The following is an 11295-nucleotide window of genomic DNA, read 5'->3' as shown; positions in this document are numbered from 1 at the left end:
CTGAATAAAGTGACCTGTTTCTTAAGTGCATATTGTTTTAGTTTTGGTGCATATTTCCTCGCTTTTTAGCGCTTGTTTTAATTGTTTTAGTTAATATTTTAAGTGTTTTTAGCGCATAAGGATCCGGGCCCTAGATAACAGATGCGAGTTAATGGGCTGCTGATTACAGATGCACAAACTTTTAAAATTTTACTTGTTATTCCATCATAACCTGAAGAGTTTTTTTGTTTGAAGGGAATGTATTATACTTTTTATTTCAGTTTCAGTGGTTGGAATGGTTTTAATACCAGGGAATTTTCTAGGAAATGCCTCTCTTAAAAATGAAATGACATTATCTCCCACTTCCTGATGCAAGTTTAGATTTTCTGTAATTGTTAAAAAGAAAGTATTGAAGGTATCCTCAATTTCTCCTGAGTCCTCAACTTTTTCATCATTTATAAGGAGAGATGGTATCTGTTCAGTCAGATGGGATTTTCCTGTTTCATGTTTTATTATATTCCAGGTTGTTTTTATCTGATTATTCGATTTTGCTATAAGCCTACAGTAATGCTGCCTTTTAGCCTCTTTTATAAATCTACTCAGGATTTTGCAAAATACCATATGTAGTATGCTCTCATGTAGGGATTATTACTGCTGCTGCTGCTGCTGTCTACATACAAATGCCTTTCATGTTTACAAGATATTTTTATTCCTTGTGTAATCCAGTGGTTTTTTATTCTACTTACACTTTTATTCTGCATAGGAAAACTGGCTTCAGAGATATTTAAAACTTCTAAAAGTTTTAACTTATGCTATACACTGTTTAGCTTCTCTGTATTGGTATACCGTTAAAGCAAGTAAAGTAACGGTATCCCTGTAACAGGCCGTGAAGGCCCATAGGGTCGTGAGATGTTGAGGTTCCCACATTTTCTAGACAATCGGCTCATAGATGGCGGCAAGGTTGTGTAACCGTTCATCATAATTTGGTGGACTATTTTGTATTAATTAAGTTTATATTAAGTTAATATCACGTAAATACAAAGAGATCCGGCAGATAGCCAACTCGTACACGCAGAAGGGACATAGTTCAAGTTTTGCTATGTGGACAGGAAGTAACATCTGGTACTTTTCGTGGAATTCTGGCAGATTCAGCAGAGTCAGAAAGTCTTTGAGAATTTGAGAGCTGACAGCTTGGAACAGCTATAACTTAGAAGTGGGATGGCCGGAGCCTCATCCACTGATCGTAATGCATCAAGTCGTTGTCAGGTCAGCAACTGCCAGAAGCATATAGCAAAGCAAGCACAAATTTAGGGAACTTCCTAGTTTTCAAACAAAACTAATGGCACAGGTTGGAGGAGTGGATTTCTCTTGGAGTCTGTGGTTCGTGGACCTCAGGATTCCGAGAGAGAGCATTCTACCTCAAGAGTCTTCATTCAACTTTCGGCCAAGTCAGACATAAAATACAACTACGTCCTTTCAGTAAAAGTATTATATGTTAAAATCCATATCAGTGTTACTAATATCGTAGTTTCCGTTGCATTCAGCGAGCTGGAGTGAATTAAATAATTACTGAAGTGCAAAAGTCTTGAAGTGGTGTACGTGATTGTAGCATAAGGATCTTCCTGTCCTGCCCGAGCCAGACCCGTATAAGACCCCGGGATAAGAACTCATCTCTACATATTACAGAGCAAAACCCAGCTACTCCATTCTTTCCCTACTTGCGGGACACCTAATGGTAGTACAGGAACGAACTCAGGCCTACAAGCGCCAACAACCACAATTCTGCTCCCTTCACACCTAACGTCTCGACATCCACGAGAAATGGAAGGAGGGCAGTAACTCCAGTGGAGGTGTCCAGACACGAGGTGCAGGTGAACCGCAGCACCGGAAAGGAAGGGATACAGGTAAAGAACTAATAAGTGACCAAAATTCTGGCAAAAGGCAGTTACAAGTGGAGCCAAAAGTAAGGGGCAACACAGAACAACAAAGTGAGCGCTGAGAAGTGGAGCCCAACGTAAGGGGAGTTAAAAGGACGGTGATAGTTGTCAGCCCTACGCGCCGGCCGCCCTTTGCCCCCAAGAATATTCCCAGAATATTTTGGGTACTCATTTCTGTTAGAGACTAAGTTGACCCCAGGGTCATAGTGCGGCTGGAAGGATTAGGTCAACTGAAAAAATCAAATGACCTCATCGGGACTTGAACCCGCGACCTTCGGGCTTGTAGCATAGTGACTCAACCAACTACACTACCGCGTGCCCCATTGGTATACTGTTACCATTTTTTTCTCCTTCTTGTTTCAGGGTACTTCCTTAAAACCAAAACTATCATACAGATCATTACAACATGTCAAAATAAGGGTTCGATAACTAAATATATCTAAATAAAAATTAAGAGTGAAGTGGAATCACAAAGGATAGGAGACTGTGGCATGTGAGGCCCAAAATATAGTTTGTACTTCAATTTACTTAAAACGGCCATGACACAGCACAGTAACTTTTGTGCAATACTGGCATCAGTAACATGCCAAATGGTATCTCTGTCTGAGGTTGATAGCATAATGCCATGGCAGCGAATAAAACCAACCACAAGTGGGAAGTCAGTTTCAAAGCCTGCAAGTTAACGGTTTTGAGTTCTGTCACATATGAACATAAATACTGAGCCATGTATTAGCTCCGGTATGACGTCATGGGCTTCCAGCCCCTTGATCGAAGTTCTTAAACTTATCCCCCACCCCCTCCCCATGCGGGACTGGATCACGTGGTGTCGCCCTCTCCCCTCCTTTCTACACTTGGGAGCGCTTGGGAGCCTTGCTTGGAAGTTAATTCGAGTTCGGAGGACAGTTCTGGTTATGGATCCGTAGGGCCTTGCTTGCGGCGCGATCCAGCCGGAGCGATTGTCAAATTCCTGTTCGGCTGGGAGTCCAAAATTGGTTTCGGCAAGTACTGGGCTGGTTCGCGGCCGACGAGATCGCCCGCGGTCGCCCGTCGTTGGGTTTGTAAAAGAGCAATTAGTTGAGTTGTTCTGTTTAATTTCTTGGGCTCGTGAGCTGTAACGACGATGAATTCTTGTCTTTGGTTATGTGTTAGTTGTGTTTATTAAATTCTGTTATTTGTTATTATATTGATTGCCATCATTGTAACTAGATTTACCTCGCTGCTAGCTTGGATCCCTTCCTCTAACTTAGGGAGCGTGAGAGCACAGCGCGAGAGCCGTATGACGGAGCACCGTTTCCCCTTACGATTGAGGAAGAGTAGACGGAGCCGAAAGGTGCCAGAGAGTAACGGTGCTGTGGTAGCAGACCGTAAGACGGTACAAGCGGCACAAGTGGTACCAGAGCGGTAGACGGCACAATACAAACATATAACTCACACATTTTTTAAAAAATAACTCGCCCCCCTTTCCTTTAGGAGCAACTGGTTTCGGTAAAGCATATGGGTTTAATCTTGTTTTGTAACTCCTTGTATTTCTTGTACTTTCTCTTGTAGCAATTTTTGGTCCGCCAGCTTCATGTGGACCAGATTTACAAGCGTTCACGGGCTCTTCCACTTTAATATTACTGCTATTCTTTTCATTAAAATTAAAGCAATCATTGCACAGTTTACCTTCCGGAGTATTTTTCCACATAGTACATTCAGTTTTCTGGCACTTGACACGTTCCGGTTTTATTCCAAGAGGCATCTTAAAATTACCTTGACGTATATCCAAATATAAGTAATGAAAATTTCGAGACAATCAATCCCAGTCACAATAAAGATAGACCAAAAACAACTGGAGAATGTGAAATGTTTTAAATATTTGGGTAGCTTGTTAACAGATGATGGAAGGTGTACTTGTGAAATTAAATCCAGGATTGCCATGGCAAAAGCTGCATTTAGTAAGAAGAAGATTCTTTTTACCAGCAAATTGGACTTAAATTTGAGGAAGAAACTAGTGAAATGCTACATTTGGAGCATAGCTCTGTATGGGGCTGAAACATGGACACTTAGGGCAGTAGATCAGAAACATCTGGAAAGTTTCGAAATGTGGTGTTGGAGAAGAATGGAGAAGATCAGTTGGACCGATTATGTGAGAAATGAAGAAGTGTTAATTAGAGTCAGTGAGCAGAGGAATATCCTACACGAAATAAGAAAACGGAAGGCTAATTGGATTGGTCATGTTTTACGCAGAAACTGCCTTCTAAAAGAAGCTATCGAAGGAAAGATAGATGGGCGGATAGAAGTGACAAGAAGACGAGGAAGAAGGCGTAAGAAGTTGCTGGATGACCTTGGGGACAGAAGAGGATACTGTCATTTGAAGGAGAAAGCTCTAGATCGCATTACGTGGAGGAACTGTTTTGGAAGAGACTGTGGACCGGTCGTCTTGACAGATTACTGATGATGATGATATCCAAATTTAACTTCACTTCACTCACTCCTCCAAAATCTTTAATATATAGCGATAAATAAACGAATCAAGTAGAAAAACTGGAGTACACATTAAAAACAATATTATCTTAACTGAATTCTATATTACTTTATCATTCCCTCCAATAATAACATACGAAATTCGTTTCGAACACGATCACGAAGTCACGGATCACTATTAACCAGAGGCCACATATGGCAAAGGTGATCACAGGAATAGCTAACTTGACGAAACTGAGCTCTCAAGCAGTGGACGGGATGGCGAACTTAAGTGTGAGGATATTGATAGGCATGGGCATCAATAGTAGTTTTACGTATCGGTCCGGGTTGGTGGGTCTGTATATTGAAAGAGTTGATGGCACCATATTTAAAAGCAACTCTAACTTTTAACATTAATATTTGAAATATTTATATTTATAAACGTAAGGGTAAATTTGTCTCCGTGCTAACTAATTATGAACCTGGCCATTATGACACATGGGGGACTCCACCATTCCTGACCTCGGTACTGGGTGGAGATGAGTGGTCAGCTTCACAAACCAGCCGCTTTACCGTATGCTAAGAACCCCCGATACCCATTGGACAAGGAGCTGGATGTGCTCCAGGGTGGGTCTGAACGCTTCGAATGAAAGTGTTTTGCCCCTGCCAGGAATCGCACAACGCCAGTCCAGCCCCTATCCCGTCGCTCTACCGACGTAAAACTATCTCTGTGCTGAACTGCATAATTAAGCACTACTCCATGAAGGCATGCACCCATTGGAATCTATGGATAAGTAAAGATCTCTTGGCCCTACATGACATCGAACCTCAGTCGTCGAACACGTAGCCTAGTCGCTGTACCGGCTGAGCTATCTATAGCCTATAGTTTTTATTTACTCTAACGACCGCCTTTGTGGTCTAGTGGTCAGCGTTCCTGGTTACAGATCCAGAAGTCCCGGGATCGATTCCCAGCCCTACCAGGATTTCTGAGATGTAGGGGTCTGGAACGTGGTTCACTTAGCCTCGTGAGGATAATTGGGAGATATTTAAAGTAAACAGCTGCTCCAGTCTAGAAAACTGAGATTAACGGTCGTCGGGATCCGTTGCGCTGACCACGCGACACCCTCTATCGGCAATAGTTGGCATTAACTTTGCCGACAAGTGGTGGTCGCTCGATCGATATACTTCACTTGCGGACTAAAGCCACGAAGTACTACGACTGTACGCAACAGTCTCGTTTATATATAATGAAATGAGTACATTTTTCTTTCTTAAAAATGAAATTATTGACTGAATCACAATTGAAGAAATTGTTTTAAATATTTTTTCTTTGGTATGTGCTCTTTGGAGGAAATGAGGGCATTTTGGAAAGCTTGAGCATGTCTGACAGCGCGCTGCATTTATAATGAATGTCGCAGGTTTCGTTGAAATCATTTTATTCTTTCAAATGACCTGCTTGAAATGCTGTAATAATCCTACACACAGTCATACATTTTTTATTACTATTATTTTGTTACAAACATTGTGATGACTTCCTAGCATTCGCCGGCCTGCATTTCTTCATTCCACGCAAATGTCGTTCTTGCAGATATAGGGACTCCTGCATTTTACAGTGATCGGGAATTGATTACGCGCACATGACTCATTCAAACCTGTAAATAGAAGTAGAACAGTTGATATTTGTAAATATCTATGAGACATAAGCATACAACTGTACAGATTATTCGGGAAGTGAGCTAAGACACTGAACTATACAGTAGCCAAGGCAGTCATTTCTACTAATGAACAAACAAAAACAAACTTTGCTGCTTTAGCCCGCAAGCGAACTATACCGACCGAGCGACCGCCGCTTGTCGGCGAAGTTAGTGCCAATTATAGCGGATAGAGGGTGTCGCGTGGTCAGGGCAACGGATCCTCACGGCCGTTAATTTCAGTTTTCTAGACCGGAGCCGCTATTTTTCCATTCATGTAGCTCCTCAGGTATCCTCACGAGGCTGAGTGGACCCCGTTTCAGACCCACTACTTCTCAAAAAAATCTGGTAGCGCCGGAGATCGAACCCGGGACCTCTGGATCTGTACCCAGGAACTGTGATCACTACACCACAGAGGCGGTCAATTTCTACTAGTACGTCAGCTTATCATTGATACTAATTCTATTTTGGGGTTGCTACACCGTGTGACTCTGGGCGATACGTGTATTTCCGATGTTTCAGGAAGAAGAGAATTAACTTCAACATGCCAGTATGTGGTCAAGATGAAACGTACGAAAGGATATGTGACACGCATTATGCATTCACTCTATGAGCCCCTACCTTTATACACGGTGCACACACTACAGCAGCGCTCTGGTGGGTGGTAGTCGAGATACTCGCCCGGGCAATCTTCTCTGTTGACACCGACACAGAAGACAGATGCACATCGGTCTAGATTTGGTGGATAGGGCGGAGGTGAGTCACACCATGCCAATTTACCAATAGCTACCAGCAACAAAACCAGACGAAACATCTGTAACAAGTACAAATCCGTAAAACTTATATTCGGAGGACACTGGGTCTTCATCAACCATAAGATACAGAGGATAATACACTGTAAAATATTCAGTTGGTGATGTAAGTCATCTGTATCCGGGAGGCATGAAGTTAAATTATCGGTCTGGATAGCAGCTGTCCTATTGTAGTATTTCATGTTTATCTTTGTAGCGGGTTCAAGTCCCGATGAGGTCATTGGATTTTTTCAGTTGACCTAATCCTTCCAGCCGCACTAGGCCCTGGGGTTTACTCAGCCTCTAACAGAAATGAGTACAAGGAAGTAATTAAATAATTTTCCTGGGGAGTAAAGCGCGGCCGGCGCGTAAGGCTGACAACCTTACCGCCATCTTTGAGCCGATTGTCTAGAAAATGTGGGAGCCTCAACGTCTCACAACCCTATGGGCCTTCACGGCCTGGTGCAGAGATAGCTTTACTTTTTTTTTATTTTACAGTGTTCCCTGGCGAATGCTGAGACAGTATCTTCGAACAACACGTGGCAGCGTCCCTCTAAATCCTTACTTACCATTCACGGCCACATTTCATCTGTGAAGTTGTCTCATTTTCCACAATCACCCTGAAAATCAAACTGTAAAAGAGAGTGCCAGAATAGAACTTTCAAGGGCTCCATGGCTTCCATCTCAGTCATTTTAATTTCGTCGTAAATAATAATCCAATCTCTTTCCTCGAACAGAAAATACAACTCTTTCCTAACTATAATACGACCTCATAGAAGAATGAAAAACGGGAGACAATCAAAACAACAATTAAACCATTACATCTCTATAAATTAATGAACTGAACAGAGCCCTTCTTCAGAAACTAAGGGCGAGGGAACTCCAAGGAAAATGGCAACCGTAACGCAACTGCAATATCCGAGACATTTCGCCGATTCCAAGCAAGCAACTGGTTTCCATAGCAGCAGGCTCACACTGAGGAAACTTACGTTTGATTAGGTGCTCACATCATCTTAAGTGGGTATGTTCGTCTGACGTAATGCACGACTGTATCTTTTAGTTTCATAAACTTACTTTTTCCAGTAGAAGATAACACTGATCCTGCCATAATATGGCGGTAGTTGAGACCGGATTAGACGGCGTGAGAACAGAGGATGACGACCACAAGGGAAATATTGGAATGTGAATTAATTTGTTTTCATTAAGATCAATTTATTTTAACCAGGAAATAACGCGTTCACACGCGATGCGAAATTTTGACATACGGTGCACCAAGAAGACACATGATGAAGGCCGTATACAGCCGAACCATGTAATGTGGAAAAAGGGTGACTATATAATTTGCATTTAAGACGGAAATGTATGTGAAATGAAGATATATTAATGTAACAGGATGCTTAATTACAATATTAATAAAAGGAACCATTGGGTGCATCCGTTATTCTGTGTCAATATAAACTGAGGAGCTTTCATTGCTTGGAAGGAATGTAACCTGGACCCAGACTCCTTCGTCTCATGAGAAAATTCTTTCCCAAGACAAATCTACTTTGTCCCGTGTAGCAAAATCTGGATGGAATTGTCATATATATACCAGGCTCTTGCTCAATTAACTGCACAAAAACAAAATTAGCAGCTTCATCAAACTTTCGTGCCACCTTAACAAACAAATGAATCACTGAAGCGCTTTACAGAAGAGTTGATAGTAGGAGACCACGCGGCAACGTAATTGTGAGAAAACTGGCATGCTCAGTTGACTGGAAATCGAGTTCCTCAGTGTTTCCGAGAATTGCGTTGCCGTTTCCTAAATTTGCGCTGCTCCATCCACTAACATGTGCTCAAATCATGCTGATAATAATTCTCGGAAATCGTGGTTGCGTTGCGATTGCCAGTTTCCTGCCAGTTTCATTATATTATTTGCTCAGGTTCAAAGGCTGCTGGAAATATACCTGTTTACATGACCCCTCTAGTCGCGAAATCCACTTAATTATTACCCATGATAACCACACAACAAATTCCTTTTCAGTAAATATCTAGATACTCTCAAGTGACTAGACTGCCGTTGTAGCGGAAGCTACAAGAAACAGGCCATAATCTGCTGTACTGAGCCTGGACTGACAGAGACCCTGCATATATTTTATATATATTTATTAACATGTAAAATGTAAATATCCTTTACATTATTTCAAATGACTGTAACATAAGACAGAACCGTCCTCTCGCCAGAGATAGCGCATCACAATAGCAAGACCTAAGTGTCAAATAGTAATACATATCTGGTCACAAGCCGCAGATTTGGCTCGACACCAAGACTGACCGATTGACAGACCGTCATTCGCAATGTGACTTTGACATTGACTTTGTGAGTTATTTCGGAAGTCGGAAACTCGTTATTTCGGCTCGGAACCGAGTCGAGAATTGACAGCTAAATTTGGAGTCTGGCAACTGGGAGTCAGCTTAGACTGGGAGCTGGCAGCTGAAGGAAGTACAGACTGAAGCCAACGATCAAAGCATGAAGTTAGCGTGAAATGGTCGCCAGCCAGCAAACACATGAGCCCGGAAGCAGGGGAACATTCGCCGTTGGAAGCCATTACCAAGCACATTGACTGAGGGCACTAGTCTGTTTGTGACAATGATCTGTGAAGTGTAGTCACGAGCTGCAAAATTATCCAATAAATCCAGTTATCAGTAGAGAATCCATCTACCATCACTCGAACACGAGACAATATATTGCGTATATACCTCGGCATTGTATGTAAATTTCAAACATTCTGTTGAATTCGGAACAGGCTAATAGGCCTATAACCTTGAAGCAGAAGAAAAAATAAGGCATTTGTCAACAAATTTGTAGATAAATAACCAAAAATTTGTATCTTTTTACACGCCGATTGTTGTCTTATAGGTTATTTCAAGATGGACATACCTTCACGTGAACAGGTTCCCGAACGCTTTATCCAGCAACTGAGATGAGCTTTCAGTGCGTAATTACTTATATGAGGGATAACTTCTTTTCCTTATAGTGGAAACGACGTAATAGACGGGGGTTTACCTTGTTGCTGACGTTCGTGTTTTTTTTAATAGAAATTAAAGCATACTATTATAAGATCTGACTTCTGGTAGACCAAGGTCACACGTACAGGCCTTGCCGGAAGCCCAGTAACTCAAGTCGGATCTTAGTGTAATTTCTTCATCTGCATTTCCAGATATGCATCCGGTACCGTCGGCGATGTCTCGCATTACTTGAAGTCGCTAAATATGTAATGAAGGAGCATAAAGAAGGTAAATGATGGAGTACAAAGGTGTACTGAGTGTAATAAAGTGTACGTAATGAAGGTACTACAATCTAATAGGATATATATGATGAATGGAATATTGTAAATGTAATAAAATGAAAAGTGTAACTAAGTAGCAAAACTAGAGAGTTAGTGAATGATACAGCAACACCTGCTATTAATTACTATAATTGGAAAACCCCTCTAAGGTTCAATTAAAAGTATCATTTGGTATAATAGGGTAAATGTAAGAATAATGTATGAAGCCAGTCTAGACATGTTACTAATAAAAGTTGTTATCTTAGTCATCCGCACGGGACAGATGACATTATGACCCTGATGTTGATGCGAGGGAGTAAACAGTCGCTCTAACCAATTAATGTGATTAAGGCGACCGCATCAAAGTCTAAAAGTTAGGAATTGTAACATGTCATGACAAGTGTGTGTTATAGGTCTAAACTGGGAAGATGAGCTGACTCACGCTCATGAGCGCAGATGCTTTGTAATAATGGTAGATGCTATGAGTGAACTTCGTTCAAGCCAAGGCCCAGATTGGTCCTATAAATACATTAGCTCCAAGTAGCTCCAAGTATCATATCTATTGATCATTCTTCAGACGTCGAAGCTCTGCCGGTTTTGGGTTCAAGCCTTTAATCTGTAAACTTTCCTATATTCTACTGGAAGTTGGAGTTGTATTGCTATTGTAATTACATAGTATCAGTGTATCTTCAGAACATCTTATTAAATAACATTCTTATATTCTGCAACCAAAAGACTTAGATCTTTTGCGTACCTATGAAAGGTATCCTGAAATTCTACGTGAGCTTTCTCTCCGGTGACTTCACCACCTCATCACCGGCGGCAACGACATCAGCGAGATAAGCCCACTTCACCACTTCATTACAAATACACTGTAGTTTACAACTAAGTGGTCATGTATGCCTCATAACCAATAATTTCAGCCTACTTTTCTTATTTGGGATAAGTAAAGCAGGCTAAAATTATGGCGTAGTGAGATAACCTTATTGTCTGCGTGTCCCACCAAACTGACGGTACGCCTGTAGACCACTCGGGTCTAGCAGCCTTAAGGAGGGAGTCATGTACATGACGCCTGAAAGCAGGAAGAGCGTAGCCGGAATAGACAGCTGTTTCTAGGCAAAAGCTTTGGTAACACGTTCCAGCG

At 41.6% G+C, this 11295-nt stretch overlaps 1 long non-coding RNA gene across 1 annotated transcript; it reads right to left on the bottom strand.

The window, feature by feature from the left end:
- Positions 1-5780: 5780 nt before the first annotated feature.
- Positions 5781-9869, bottom strand: LOC111867339. Its single transcript, XR_002843332.1, has 3 exons — positions 9764-9869; positions 6674-6866; positions 5781-6013 (listed from the first exon to the last, which is right to left on the bottom strand). It is a non-coding gene; the product is annotated as an uncharacterized LOC111867339 (long non-coding RNA).
- Positions 9870-11295: the final 1426 nt, after the last annotated feature.

The sequence above is a fragment of the Cryptotermes secundus genome, unplaced genomic scaffold (genome assembly GCF_002891405.2).
Source record: "Cryptotermes secundus unplaced genomic scaffold, Csec_1.0 scaffold5526, whole genome shotgun sequence".
In the NCBI taxonomy this organism is placed as follows: Eukaryota; Metazoa; Arthropoda; class Insecta; order Blattodea; family Kalotermitidae; genus Cryptotermes; species Cryptotermes secundus.
The sequence above is the reverse complement of the archived record's forward strand: the minus strand, read 5'-3'. Positions and strand labels throughout refer to the sequence as shown.